General features: G+C 37.4%; 1 pseudogene; it reads left to right on the top strand.

Annotated features, from left to right (window-relative positions):
- Positions 1–16,457, top strand: part of LOC122122428 — a 267,246-nt pseudogene that overhangs the window by 65,730 nt on the left and 185,059 nt on the right.

Here is a 16,457-nt window from a genome sequence, read left to right as displayed (position 1 = left end):
TGCCTTGAGGTTTAAAAAGATTGTCTTATTTATTCACAGGGAGTTAATTTTTAAAATATTTTTGGAAGCCAAAATATTAAGGTTAAATCTTTGTTGTTAATTAAGACTTTCTAATTAAATGAAAAATAATCGTTATTTTGATTCATTTTTAAGTATGACTTATATGAGTAAACAAAAGAAACTGAACAACTTCCAATGCTTATTTATTGGTGATTTAATTCTAGAAGCATACAATCTATATGGAAATATAGATATTATTTATGTTATCTTTATTTAAAGATAAAGTCCAAGCAGGATTAAGTAATCCTTTCTGCAGATTAACTTGAATGGCAAGAAAGTAACTTGGTCCCAGCAAATGACATTTTTTTTTTCATTAAAGTACAATGTATCAGAGAACTCTTTAAGGTCAAATTATTCTGAACACAACATAATAAGTTAACATTTCTGAGTATAGGATCATGATTTGATGCCATTTGGGCTATTAGTAATCTTGGTTTAATATTTGTTTAATGAAATAATAATTAATTGAAAATCACTGATTTGTATAAACTTTATGGCACTTATTGAAAATGAAGTTGGCTTGCTTCCCTTACTGTGGGTAAACAGGGAGTTCAAATATGTTGTAAAATGTTAAGTCACATGCGTACTAGTTAGTCATAAAGAGCAATGAAATGATGTCTTTGGCAGGGAAATGGATGGAACTGGAGATCAGCATGCTTCAGTCAGGTTCTGAAGGATAATGATCACATTTCCTCTCATGTGTAGATGCTAGACTCGAAAGATTGGCTTATGCCTGTTATCCTAGCTACTCAAGAGGCATATATGATATATATATGTGTATATATACTCATATACCTATGTAAATATATTTATGTATATATATATATCCTATACAATGGACAGTAATAGAAAACAGGTTCTGCCAGGGCTGGAGGTACTAGTGGGGGAGGGAAGAGTGAACAGAGAGAATGAATATGGGCCCAGTATTTTATGTATATGTGTGAAAAATAGAAGAATAGAGACTGGTTTGAGGAGGAAGTGTGATAGAGGGCCTAAGTCTGATAAAGATCCCTTGTACATATACAGAGACAAACCAAAACAAAATCCTTCTGGTACAACTAATTAATGCTAATGAAAATGTAAAATAATGTTAAGTCACACCCCTCAGTTGCATGCAATTTGTGCTAAGTTTCAGGGTGAAGTATATAATGTTAGCTCCTATATTTTGATCACCTGAGGTGTTAGTCTGACCCACTCTGCTTTGCACTTATCGGTGTGACATTAGTGTCTGTGATTATTGTTGGACAGGTTATCATCTGTCAAGTTTCCCGTGTGAAGTTTAGCACCTAGGTTTATCTTACCAACCCCTAATATCTTCAGAGGTATGCTGTGTGGTTTTAGAAGTGTTGATTTCCTGTTAATTCTATCTTATTATAATAAATGAATGGTTCCTGATGTCACAGCTCATTAGCATACCATGTTTCAAAAAAATTGGCCAAGCTTTCCTTCCCATCCTCAGGAGGATTGCCTTTTGGCCTTTTAATTACATACCGTGTGTCCTCAACGGTTCTCACTGCTAATACCTGACAATTACAGGTTGAGTAAAATAATTGTCTACTTTTTTCTTTCTGAGAAACCCGTTGTTGCTAATTGTGTGGTTTTACCCAGTTCCTGTGTAATTCAAGAACTGCCCCTTTTGTGTAGATTGAACAGTCTTAGTTGCCCCAGACCCTTCAAATACAGATCAAATGCACTCGGGTCTGAAGGACAAGGCTTCTCAAGGCCCTGACTTCCTCAGAATGTCTCTACTGTGCCAACCGGGGAGCTGTGTCTTGCCATGGTGGCAAACAGGGCACCTGAAGACCAGAACACACTCAGTTCAACACGATGGGAACTTCTACAATGTTGGGCTGTATTTCCATGAAGTCCTTTGTGTGGTAAGCGGATCCATGCACATATTATCATCTCTTTATGTAGTTCTTGGCTCTCTCTACCTGCCTACCTTCCTCTCTGTCCATGCAGCATTCAATAACCAACTTAGCATATGGATTTTATTTGTGTATTCTTTCACACAGTCATCCACTCACTCAATGCAACAGAGCACCCATTATGCACCGTGTACTGTTAGGAGCCATGCATGTATGTCTTCAGTCCTGTGTCAAAGGGAAATGCCCCTGGGTGCTGCTGGTAGCTCACACCTGTAAATTCTAGCTGATCAGGAAGCTGAGATGTGAGGACTGAGGATTGGACAAGAAAGTCTGTGAGACTTTTATTTATTTATTTATTTTTTCTTATGTGGTGCTGGGGAATCGAACCCAGGGCCTCATGCATGCAAGGCAAGCGCTCTACCACTGAGCCACCTTCCCAGCCCCTCTGTGAGACTTTTAAGTCCAACAAACCACCAAAAAGCTGAACGTGGAGGTGTGGCTCAACTAGTAGAGCACCAACCTTCAGGAAAAACAAGCCAAGGAAGTGCACAAGACACTGAGTTCAAGCCCCAGTACTGTCACAAACATAAACAAACAACAACAACAACAACAAAGAAATACCAACCTTTCTTGTCAAGAATACATAGTATGAATTCTTCATAAGGTTCTCTCCTCTTTAGGATTTGTGAATGCAAAACTCTGACGCGTGCATTGCATGTGTAACACATGCAATGTGTAGGAAGTGTATGCGTAAGAAGGCATGGCCACTAATTTCAGGTGAGCCCAGACCTTAAGTCAGAGGACAAGTTGGAGAAAGTGTTATGAACGTATGTGATGGACAGAGGGGATCATGAAGAGCATGTGAAGGAGTTTGGGAGAGACAATGCTGTTTTGAAGGAGTGGGTCATGCTGAAGAGTGATCTGGGAAGGATGGAAGGAAGGGTCTCACAGCATCTGGTACCTGTGAAAGCAGAAGGGCTGGCACAGGCTTCTCTATAGCATCTGTTCTGGGCAGATGCTGACTCCTGGGAAACTCCTGTCCTAAGAGAAAAGAAAACTGGGGGCTGAAGAAGTCCTAGAAGGAGTGGGTGCTGGCACCAGTTCAGACTGTTCACAAACATGAAAACTGCCATTTACACTGGTAATTTCTTTTTGTTTAATTGAAAATGTATTTTTTTTACTTTTCAAGTATTATTATTAAATAGTTGTACAAAGGGGTTACAATTCTATAACTCAAGTTATGAGTACATTGCTTCTTGGCCAGTATCACCCCTTCCCTTGTTCTTCCCCCATTTCTCTACTTTCCTTCCTACCCTCAAATTACATAGTTCATTTTTTAAAACATAATGATCACATTTGCTCACACTGCCTCCTTCTATTCTGGTGTCTCCCCCTCCTTTGCCCACCTCCCAACGTGTTTGCACTTCCTGGTGTTAATTTTGATAAATAGTTCAATAGTTGTTCAGAGGAGTTTTGCCTTAAGATACTTACCCTAAGTATAACTTCCTTTAGTCAGTTTATTTATGTATAAAAGCATAGAACCTGTATATGTCATTGTGCATAGTTGTATTTTAAATTTAGCTTCTTCGTATGAGAGAAAACATGAACCATTTTTCTTTCTGAGTCTGGCAACACTGGCATATTCCACTATAAGAAAATTGTAAGAGTTGGGCACCTGTGGCTCAGGAGCAGCTACTCAGGAGGCTGAGATCTAAGGATTGCAGTTCAAAGTTAGCCTGGGCAGGAAAGGCTGTGAGACTCTTACCTCCAATAAATCACCAGAAAACTGGAAGTGGCTCTGTGGCTCAAGTGGTAGAGCGCTAACCTTGAGCTGAAGAGCTGAGGGACAATGCCCAGGCCCAGAGATCAAGCCCAAGACTGGCAAAAAAAAAAAAAGAAAAAAGAAAGAAAGAAAATTGTAAGAATCAAATGGACCTCATAGGGTGATAGACGAGAAGAGAATACTTTTCCTTAACAGGAAACAGATCTTCAGCCTTAAATTTTCACCACCTTAACTTTCCAGATATCTAAGATCCTTGAAGACAGTGGCTACTTTTTTTATTAGCAGATATAATTAAGTTGTTCATGGTTTCCTTGTGCTATTTCTGTGCATGCACACCGTGTAACTAATCAAACTCACTCCAGCCTTCCACTCTATCTTCCTCTACCTGCTTCTTAAAACAGCTTCAATAGTTTCTATTGTTCTGTTTTCTTACATATAAAGAAAGTACTTTACCCAATTTACCTTCCTTTCCCTTCTCTGTTGGCCTATCCTCTCCCATTTAGTATCCATGGCCAAACAACATCCATTTTCTGTTCCTGTCCTTTGTGTTTAAATATATAAAAACTGTCAAAGTGGTTTCACCATAGTATTTTACACAGACACACAGACACACAGACATACACACATATGGCTACTTTAATCAGATTAACCTTTATTTTTTTGCTAAGAACAACTCCATAGTGAATTATGAGAATGGAAAGAAATGCAGTATTAACAAAAACCACACCATGGAGGTCCCAAATAACCATTATATTTTTATAAGTTAATGAGGGTTAGCTGGAATGCCAGTGGCTCATATCTGTAATCCTCACTATTCAGGAGGCTGAGAACTGAGGATCCTGATTCCTGATTCAAAGCTAGCCCTAGTGAACAAATCTGAGAGACTCTTATCTCCAATAAACTAGCAAAAAGCCAGATGTAGAACATCAGCCTTAAGTGAAAAAAGCTAAGCAAAGGTGCAAGGTCCTATGTTGAAGCCCCAGTGCTTTTGCAGAGAATGAAAGAGAGAGAGGGGAGGGAGAGAGAGAGTATAGATAAGGGTTAAAAATAAAAAGTGAACACAGTCCTTATTGGAAACCATGAACTAAAAGATCATTTAGTGAATATCACTTATTGTTGTTGTTATTATTATTATTATTATTGCTGTCTGGGCTTGAACTCGGGTCTAGGAGCTGCCTCTGAGTTTTGATACTCAAGGCTAGTGCTCCCACTTGAGTCACAGCTCAACTTCTAGCCTTTTTTGATGCTTAATTAGAGATAAAGAGTCTCATGGACTTTTCTGCTCAGGCTTGCTTTAAACCATGATCCTTAGCTCTCAGCCTCCTTAGTAGCTAGAGTTACACACATGAGCTACCAGTTCCCAGTTTCTCTACTTATTCTTAAGTTATCTCGTTGCCAGCAGCAGACATAACTTAGAGAACTGATAGTCATAGCAACAGTGATACCAAAGAAGCCTTTGAAATAGAAACTTAAGAATTTATTTCTGGGAAGAGATTAAGGAGGAGGGGGATCTTGGCCAAGAAGATCCACCCAGGAGCCAACAGTCTTCTGGTTCACTTGAGAAGGGGTATAATAAAGCCTGCCTACCACAAGAATGTGAGAAAGGACCAAGCACCTGTTCACCGAAATAGGTCAATACAGAGGAAGGATTCAAATTCTTTTTTATTAGTATTATAATAATTATGCTGGCCAGTTGATAGTGAAGCCCATAAATTTTTACCCAGTAGACTTTTCTTTTAATTAATATGGTAAAGGCTTATATTTCAGATAACTTTCAAATTAACCTTTGGTTGAGAACAATGGAGGTTAACAAGTTTTTCTCCCTGAAGTCATCCCAAAGGCCTCATTAAGAAGCTTGGGTATTTGTGCAGAGTGTTAGTCTAGGTTGCTTATGGAGATGGATTTTCCTCTGGGAAGCCAGAAGTGCTAGAAGCACAATTCAGAAGGACAGGTATGAGTAGGAATCAGGCATAGTTCAGGCCCTGAGTTAAAAATCTTACCTCTCACCATTTGTAGGAGAAAACTTCAAGAATGGGGGAGTAGCTAAGAAATGTGAATATCCATATCCCTATTCATGTGCGCGTACTTATACATACATATAATGCTAGGCAGGTGCTCTACAACTTGTGCCACATTGTTATTGTTTTAGTTATCTTTCAAATAGAGTTTCACATTTTGTTCAGGGACAACCTTGGGCTACAATCCTGCTACCTATACTTCCTGTGTAATTGAGATCACAGATACAAACCACCATATTCAGCCTGTTGATTGAGATGAAGCCTTGGCCTTTGGCCTCAAACTGAAATTCCTCCAATCTCTACTTGCAGATTCGCTGAGATAATAGACATAAACTTCCACACCTGATCCTGTATATACATATATATGTACATACAATCCAATCAGCATGAATATGTCATTCTATTCTCTTGGCACATTTTAATCAAATACCCAAAAATGTGAACATAGAGGTAGGCTACAAAAAATAATCTTTGGAGAGCTTGCTGGTTTTGAAGCCATCTCTATAAATAACAGTTTTACATTGAAAGCTGATATAAGTGGTTTTTTAAACATTCATTTAGTGGGCAATCTGGGTGCAGAAACCTTTTCTATTGATTTTTATCCTCTGTAGAGGATATTCCATGTAGAAAGATTAAAATTGGGTGCTTTTGTTTGGATAAAGTATCCCCTAGTGGTCCATGTATGAAAGGCTTGGCACCACTGGGAGATGGTAAAACCTTAGAAGGTGAAACCTGGTAAGAGGTCTTTAAGTCATTGGGGACTGTGAGACTCAATCTCTTTCTCTTTGATTCTCAGTTCATAAGATTAATGGTTATTTTTCTCTGCCATGCCATACCATGATGTACTCTCTTGTCAGAGTCCAAAAGCAATGGATACAACTGAAGTTGGATTAGCATAGCCAAAACTATGAGCTAAAATAAACATTTCCTCTATATAAACTAATTGCCTCAGTTATTTTATCATAGTGACAGAGAGCAGACAGAGTATACTGTGGATAAAGTGTCAGGAAAGATCATAGTTTGAAGAGTTGCATCAAGATCATCTCCAGGGAAAGGGTATATTACTGTCAGATTGAGGTTGCAAAGTAAAATGCTCATAGTATCACAGTATTAAAAACTACATTGACTGCAGGGATAAGCAAAAGCTAGCAATTCTGCCAACAACAAATTCATTTTCTATTCCTGCAAAACAGAACAAACATATCTTCGAATAGTTGAAATAGCAACCCCAAATTGTCTTTACATGTGTCAGAGACAAACAAACAAAAAATTAATTACCTCCTGCCACAGTCAAGGAAAATTTACTCTTTAGCAGCCTGACAAAAATGTCACTGAATTACATTCATCCCTTGGTATCACCTGGCAAAATCCTAGATCCCCAAAGAAATACACTAAGCTGTTTCACATTCACAGTGTAGAAGGAAAGTACAAAATTCATGACAAAAATAAGAACAAGAAAAGCACTGAGACATCCAGAATTTGACAGGCAAGTGAAGTCATGGGAGGCTTTCTGCTTTCAAAATCAAAGTGTTATTGCTCATTCCATTGGTCTCTACCCAATAACACAAAGTTTTTCCACTAACCACACAATTCTGTCTGCCAATCATTCTGCTGGCAGCTGGGGAGAGACTGACAGTTAAAACATTGAATTTTCAGGCAATGAGATTTTGAAATAAAAAAGAACTCTCACAGACCCATTAAAATATGTAAATGAGTATATTATAAATATATGGACATTTGAGAAATCATTCCTTGAGTATAATAGAAGGGGTGAATTTGGTCAAATACATTATATAAATATATGTAAATACCACTATAAAACCCATTTGTACACTTAATTTATGGTAATAGAAATAATAAAATAAAGTGCAGGCTATACACTTGTATTTTTCCATGTGATTTCTGTAAACACCTTGAAATTCCAGATTAGAATAGAGCAAAAGGCTTTGAAATACATCTCAGATTCTTTTTTGTTGTTGTTGGTGGTGGTGGTTGTAGGGCCTGAACTCTGGTCCTGGGCACTGTCCTTCAGCTCTTCAGCTCAAGGCTAGCACTCTACCACTTGAACCACAGCGCCAATCCTTTTTTTTTTTCTGTTTATGTGGTGCCGAAGAATTGAACTCAAGTCCTCATGCATGCAAGACAAGCATTCTACCACTGAGCCACCTTCCCAGCCCTACATCTCAGATTCTTCTCTAAGTAGCAGAAGTCAAACAGATGCTAAGTGGGGAGAGATGATCATTTGCTTCTCTTCTAAGTCCTAACTACTGGAGAAACATCAAGTTTGAGAAGGAAACGTGTATTTTACATACATGTAGAGTTACATTTCTCATGGGCCTGGGGATAAATTATCATATTCCAGCAATAAGGCTGGCTTATCTTCGGGCTTAAGACTAGACCTATGGGGACACAAGTAAAAGTTATTGAGTAGACTACTTGTAAAGGCTCTGGAGAGAGACAGTTAGGTGTATGTGTGCCTCCAATGATGGCTCACTCTAACTATTCCCACTTCTACTTCCAGGTACTTGCTCTTCATTCTTGTTCCAAACAATTCCTTGTCTTAGCATGATCTATTTGTATTATGAGGTGGAAATGGTCAAATATGATGAGATAGCAGACAAATCTGTCTTATGCACTAGAAACTTCCTGACTCAGTTACTATAAAAACAGTGTTAAGTCAAATTCATCTATGGGCTCCAAACCTACACTCAGTTTTGATTACCTTTCTTGAAAGATTTGGAATAATTCTTTAGTGGAGATACTGAAACTTTCTGACATTTATCAGAAAAATATTTCAAATATAACTATTATCTTCTTGGTGGATCTTTTTTTTTGTTGACAGCCAGTAAGTTTAGATCTTTGGAAGAAAACATGGAAAAGAATGTACCTTTGGAGCCTTTGGTTCTGGCAAGATGATAAACTGGGGGAATATTTAGGTTACCTGAGTTTTACCATCCTGCCAAAACTGGAGGCTAAAAGTTATATTTCATTTTAAGGAATTTGTTCTTTTAACAATGAGAAATGCTAGGTTGAACTGAATAAAAACCATACTTATACATATATGCATATATATTTTTAATAATGAAAGAGATCTTTGGGTACCAGAAACAAAAAAGAAATTCCTGGGAGGAAGTAGAACAGATGCTCAATTTTGTTGATTTTTAACCTTTCTATTTTAACAACCATTTAGGAGATGAGGTATTGGGCCCATTCAATATAGAGTAATGGAGTGTTCTGAATAAAGTTAGGGTTGTCAAAATTTGTCCAAATGAGATAGACTTGACAGAAATTGTAGCCTATAAAGTAAAAATATCTATCAAGTAAGTATAGACAAGAGACAGGTTTTAAGCTCTTCTTTTAAAATTGCATTTCTTCTGATAGCTACAGTAAAAATCCTAGCATATAAAAAGTACAGAGGTTAACATTTAAAAAATCAAGAGATACATTATTGAGAAGATTAAAACTGAACAAAAAGAGGGTGATGTAGAAGACAGACCAGATGTAATTTTCTAGACTGCAGCACTAAGAGGGAAAATGTGAGGTGACTTGCAGATATTGAAGGGAAGATATAACTTACATCTGCAATTTCTAGAAAGGAAGAGAATGAGAAGAAGAGGTTTTACATGAAGAAATAACAGCCATTAATTTTCCCTGAAGGGTCTAAATGCACAGAGGAGAGAAATAGATACTCTAAACAGGACAAAGTAAGATCAATCCATATGGACACATTGTGTTAAAACCTTAGACAACAGAGATTGACACAAAATTATGAGAGAGAAATGAATGAAAATAGTACTTTCTTTACCTCCTATCGGATCAGAGGTGTTGCAAATGAATAGAACCATTTTTGACTAAGAATATTCCATTAGTTTTCCAGGGCAAACAGTGCTGTTTCCCAAGGCAAAATCAGTGGGCTAAAAACAACAGGATGTGTAGTCTCACAGTTGTAAAGAAAAGAAGCCTGGGATTGAAATACAGACAGGTCTTTCTCCTCTGAAAGCTTTAGGGTTTTATGCCTTTCACCTGGGTGCGGGCAGCCCCCGGGTCTCCTCAGCCTGTATAAGCAGCTGTCTAATTATCAGAGTCATGTGACATTCTCCTTGTATGTCTTCACATCCTTGTCCCTAGTGCATGTCTGTCTTTGTGTCCAAATTTCCTTTTATATAAGGAAAACTGTCTTTACAAGGTCCACTCTAATGACCTCATCTTACTTTGGTTAAGTCGTAAACGATCCTGTTTTCAAGTAGGGTCACATTCTGAGATGAAAGAGGTTAGAATTTCAATATATTTCCTTTTGGGAGATACAGTTCGCTTCTTAACATATATGTCCTTACTAGAACACTGCTAAAAGGACTAACAAAGAATATCTTTCAGGAACAAGAATGCAAAAACAAATGACATTTTTGTATTATTTTCTTGAAGTATTCTTATTTGACATGTTCTATGACTTTATAAGGGAATATTGAACAAAATGCTTTTTCTGTTCATTTAAAGGGAATATTAAACATAAGCTTCCTCCCCCCCCCCCGTTCATTTTTAGTAAAGTACTAAGTGCTTTGGAGCATTTAGACAGCAAGAGAAAGATCAAATGATCATATTTGTATAATTGAAGGATTGTTCTTCCAACTAATTCACTCAATAGAAATTCAAAATGATCCTGTTTATGTAATTAAATAATTGTTTCTCCAATTAATTAGCTCAATAAAAATTCAAAGTTGGACTTGGGCAGCCGTAAGACAGGTACACCATTCAGGAACCACAATATATGAATTGCCTTAAGTCATTAAACCATTTAGTTATTACATGTGACAATGTATCTTGTTTTAAATTAGCAATACAAAGTTATTAAAACTGTCACCAGCAGGAAAAAAAAAAAAACATTAGGAGACTAGTGTGGGAAAATTGTGCTGATTCTTTGAAAGTATGGTGAAGAATTTTGCAGTTTCTTCAGTTGGGTTTAGTTTCTGATACATTAATGTGAATAAATAAATGCAGTGTCAAGGCTTTTTATAAGACTGAAAGGTAAGATGTGTTAGTCATCCTGAGAAATGTAAAGTCAGATCTGAATTAAGTGTGGTGACTATTAGTTTCTTATCACTTTATCTTGCATTATCATTCTTTTGGTGACATTTAAAACTATCTTGATTGAACTTTGGCAATGGTACCAGAGCTGAAAGAACCTTCTGTTAATTATTAGCTAGAACTGTTATGCTTGCAATTCTCATTTTCATTGGGTACAGACTTTTCATTGGCCAACTTAAAATAGGGACACAACTAATAGGTTAAAGAAGCAAAACCAGCAAAATTCAGGCAAAGAACATTGATTAATGAATTTTAAAAAATTCTTAAAGGTCACGTACTCAAGTTTGGCTAAGCCTCAGGCAGATCGAATGAATATGACCAGAGCCCTCTGTATAGAGCAGGTAACCCGTGCTGACTCCGAATTTGCTGACATTACAGGGTTATTATTTCTGGAAGGATGTAGCATTCTGGAACAATTTCTCTAATGATTCCATTAAGACCATGGTTTCCTTCAATTTAGGGTTACATATTTCATTTCTTTTACATTACCCCACACCACAAAGAAAATGAAACCAGTTCTTGGATTGAGTGTCTGTGTTGGCCAAAAGAAAAATATGACTTGATTTTGATGGTACTTAACCCCATTTTATTTGATAAGCACATCTGGTTTTGAGGATCACATGTCAGTGTGTGAACCAGTTTAAAGTCCCCCCCCCCCCAACAAATAAAAAAGATTTTGCTTAAAATCTTGTGGAAATCTTCAGGATCTCTTACAGAGGAAATAAGCTGATGCCATTGTATGGGTAGTATTTCGATACAGAAACAATGACCTCTAAGAACAGATCAAGGACAGAGGTGACAGCCTTCAAAATCTCTTTCTTTTTTCTTTTTCTGAATGGGCAAGGTTTTCTCCTTGGTCAAAGGGAATAAAATACATTTCAAAATTTTTACAAAGAGATTCTTTTGGAAATGCAGTTGTAGAAAGTTTCTTGTTACATATTTAAATATAAAGAATGCATTCTTGAGACAAGACAAGATATCGAAGGATAGGGACAAGACAGTGTGCTTTATTTCCCAAATGGAATTCTGTTTCTGGATATCTACAGTGATGGGTCTGAGAGTCGTGCAGAGTCTCCAATGTTTTCATCATTTCAACTATAGAATAGCAGAAGAACATTTTCCCTGATCGTATGTACTACCATCAGGACAGTGATAGGATGCGAATGTTAAAAGGAACTCAACGTCTAACGTAATGAAAGACTAAAAAGGAGAAAGTGTTATCCTCTTACAAGGGTACTGATCCATCATGACAGTCCTACCTTGTCATTTCATCCAAACTGAATTTATTCCCAGAGGCCCCATTTCTAAATACCATTGCATTGGGGGATAAGGTTTCAACATATAAATTTGGGGAGTATACAAACTTTCATTCTCCCACAGTAGTAAATAAGAAGTAGCAAATAAATAAAGAACCATTAATACATTAAAAATGTGTATCATAGAAGAATCAAGAGATACGAAAGCTAGAAGGAAAGTAGTATTCTTGAACTGACATTAGCTAGCTTGGGTTATTGAAAAAACTTTTTGGATTTGGTATTGGTTCAGATGTAAGTTGCTGGGCTAATCAGAGGTAATTGCAATATACATGATGAAATAGAGTAGTTTTATTTGTACTATACTTTTTTATTTGTACTGTATTTATTTGTACTATATTTTATTTGTATTTTTTTTTATATTTTATTCATTCATTTAGTTACCAGTACCTTACTAGAGTAGATTAAACAATAGACTCTTCGCTATTATTCCCACTAAAGGGTGACATGTATGTTTTTTCCTCTTGAATCTGAGGGGAATCTGTGAGTAACTGACCAATGGAATTTGATGGAAATTGTGCTGTCTCAGTTTGGGGTGTAAATTCAGGCTGTAAGTGAACTAAGGAGGCTAAGAAATCTAAGTGATTTCTTACAGCCATCCTTGTGCCTCTTGCTGGGTGGAAGGAGTTCTATACCAAGTATTGGAAAGCCTAGAGGTACCTTCATTGAAGGCAGATGCCTATCTCAAGGTGAGCTAGAAGGGCTTTGTTTCAGAGAATGCTCTGATTCTGTCTTGATTACCTCCCTAAATGCGTTGAACCACCTGCCTCTGAGTAGTCTTTAAGATTTCCCCTCTATATAAGGTTGAGGCCTATCTTCCTCAGATGGCTAATTCTGCTGGTACCTGAGTTTGTACCCGAGTATGTCCATATACGACTGGCATCTTGTTTTCACTGGGGGAGGAGGGGAGAGGTGATAGGTCAATACAGTGACTCCCTAGAGGCTGGAGGTGGGCTCGGGGGAGGACTTGGCTGATAGGTTACTAAACCTGTCAGTCCAGTGCCTGGGACTGGGAGTTTCCTGTGACCCTGCCCCTGACGTGACCCTATTTAGGCCTAACCAGCTCAGGTGCCATTATGCCATGCCACGTGTTTCCGTGTTTGTGTCCTGTCTCCTATCTCCTGCTTCTCCTAATTTGGTGTCCCAATTTAGCTCTCCATTGAAGCTGAATTGGTTTGTTGGTATAGTTTTTGTTCTTTCTTTCTTCCTTGCCTTCATGGCTTAGTTTCCTAACAGTGTTAAGTGTATTCACTGGCTGCTGGTCTTTGAGCCAGGTGTCCACCATGCAGTGGCCAGCCTTTTAATAAGGACTCCAAAAGTTAGCCTCTCAAAATCTGGCTTCTACATGTTCTTGACCTATAACATAAGGAACTGGCAACTTCCATTTTCTTTTTGTCTACTTGGGAATCTTACTCTAAGAGTCCTGGGTCTTCATGTGAAAAAGAATCCAACTGCCCAGCTGGAGAAACCGGAAACCAAGGTCACTACAGAAGAAAGGAGAGGTCTCAGCCTTGTCAGGCCTTTCATTACCTTTGCCAACAAGTGGGGCCTAGGGGTGAAGATTGGATCCTTTCAGCCAATAGCTGAAGAGCTATGTCAAGTGGCCTCTATCAATAGCATGTAGATAGAGTAGGTGGATCTCCACAGAGAAGTGACTGAATTTGTAATCCATGAAATTGGGAAATATACTAAACATAATTGTTTCCAGCCACTAAATTGGGAAGTAGTTTGACATATAGCAACAAATAGCTGAAAAACTTATGGAGCCACTGCGTACAAAATACATTGAGTTCTAGAAAAATTTAAAAAAACATCAGGACACTTTCCTTCAAGGACAAGGGTTTCACTTTCCTTCAAGGACAAGGGTTTGTGTAGCGTTCCATTAGCTGAACTCTGTATGTTTTGAAGGAAAAATTTTTAAAAAATAAGTTAATTTCTAGATTCAGCTTTGAATCTCCAAAATGTATTTGGGTCTCAAGTAAATACCTTATCGTAAGTTATTCTAGTGTCTATAAAAAGGTAGGTATGGGAGATGGAAGTAGATCAATCAAAGATTGTTATGGATCCTCTTGTGGAATCCCACAATACTGATGCTGCAATGTGAGCTCCAGTCACTCAGTGCATGCGGGTGGAGACGGTGGGCCAGTGACTCCAAAATGAACTGAAATAAAGTAAGTCACCAGAGTGGTGACTAGTGTTTTTACTTTTCTTTCTTTCTTTTCCTTTTAAAGTGAGCCAAAAGCCAGGAGTACAATAACAGTCACAGAGGAAAGGCTGTGTAATGGCTTCTGGGAGCCACTTATGAGCTACGGAGAAAGACCTCAGGAGACATGAATATGGGCAACACCTTGATTTTTGGAGTTTTAGCAGATTGAAGAGCCTCCCAGCCTTTATACCCGAGGGCTCATAAGGAACTGGTGATAATAAATTGTCTTCTTTATTTCCCTACAGAAAAGAAACAATGAAGACTATAAGCTTTTGTAAATAAACTCAGCACATCTGGCATAATTGAAATAAGCTTATTTTATGACCAGGAGGAAGTTTGGCTGCCTTCATCTCATTGTCATGTATATGTCTTGGCCTGTGATAGACCTTTTCAGGCACTCCATAGAAAACTTCACTGAACACTGTGATACTAGATTGTTTTATGGATAGTATAGAATTTTACAAGGTATAAGCCAGTTAATATTTATATGCCCATGCAGCAAGGTATTATCACTATAGTAGTAGATGGGCACCATTTTTGTTTTACTGGAAGGAAATCAGATATGAATAAAAGAGCAACTTTTCAAACAGGACATTTAATCCATGCATGTAAATCAAACTGAGAATCTATTATTCAGTATTAAAAGAGTGGCATATTTTTATTACACTGAGAATGAAACCCAAATACTGTGAAAAATTTAGTGCCCTTTTGTGAAATTTTAAGACACTCATCATGCAGCCATCTAGCCAGTACTGGCTCTCATTTTAAAATATAGCCATGAAATTAATAAGTCTGAAGTTTCACACATGAAAGAAAAAGAACACTCCATTTCAGTGAAATAGGCAAATTTATTTTTTATTTAAAGCTTCCTAAATACTTAAGATGGCAAAGTAGTTCAGTAATGCTCTGGTTCCAATGTGTATATGAAGAATATAGTTCATATTCTTGTCATTATCCATCATTGACTACTATCCTCTTCCCTGAAGTGCTTTCTGAAAACTGCATATATCAGAAACTGATTAAAATGACCTATAATATTAATTCTTAAAATATGATGAACCCAACATTTTGCAGGAGGTTATTTTCTGTGTGACATTTAATATCTAAGAGTTGAAATGATTTTAATAACTCACAAGAAAGAGTGGTCTTAGGACATGCAGACTTTGAGTATGATTGCTTTTATTGATTATTGGTATTACCATTAATAATAGATAGTCCTGGACTGTATTATATTGTTTTTGAATTTAGCAAATTTCCCATGATATGAGCTGGAGGAAGGCCCACATTTCAGTGCTTGTATGGGTAACTTCTGAAGGAAAGGGGACCTCAAGACTTTTCTGCAAAAGCAACTGGCTCACCCTGAATGCATCATTTCTATTCACTTCCTAACTTTCTGCTACCGCACACAAATCTCTCCAGTCAACTGAAGGAATGCTATTCCATTTTTCTCTCATTCTCACCCCTAAAAGCCACACCTTGCCCCAGAGAGTATCAATTAAGAGTATAACTTTAGAATAGGGCCTACAGTAATCCTGATTCTGTTACAGTTTACAACTTCAGCAAAATTATTTGATCTCCTTGGTTCCAGTCTTCCCCATCTACAAAAGGGGAATCTAATACCTACTTCATGGCTTAGTGAGTTACAAGTAGGTATTAAACTAGTGTCTAGAATGTTTTCTATCATTGCAATGCCATCTTGCAGATGAATATTCTATGGTTTCCTCTGTAGGTTAGATTTTTCCAGCTCTTCAAAACATTCCTTACAGAAGTCCTAGTTAGTTTGACTCTCTCTTCTAAGAATACTGTATATGGCAATTTGATGCTATTGTGCCTCTACACTTTTCTACTGGGTGACCTGAGGAGTTTCAAGTGTAGAAAATCATTTTCACTTGGTGATAGTCAGCTTCCTGGTATTATAAACAAATACCAAATATCTGAGATAATCAACTTGTGAAAAGGAGTGATTTATTTTGGCTCAGAGGTTCTCAGCCATAGCTTGTGACTTAATGTTCTACATTGCTTTGGGATCTATGATGAAATCACACGTTACAACAGGAGCATATCATGGAATGAAATGAGAGATAGAAAGAGAAAGAGAGACAGCAGCAGCAGCAGAAGAAGAAGGAG

The sequence above is a fragment of the Dipodomys spectabilis genome, unplaced genomic scaffold, assembly GCF_019054845.1.
Source record: "Dipodomys spectabilis isolate Male_0828 unplaced genomic scaffold, ASM1905484v1 ptg000209l, whole genome shotgun sequence".
Taxonomy (NCBI): domain Eukaryota; kingdom Metazoa; phylum Chordata; class Mammalia; order Rodentia; family Heteromyidae; genus Dipodomys; species Dipodomys spectabilis.
This window is presented reverse-complemented; position numbering and strand designations above follow the sequence as displayed.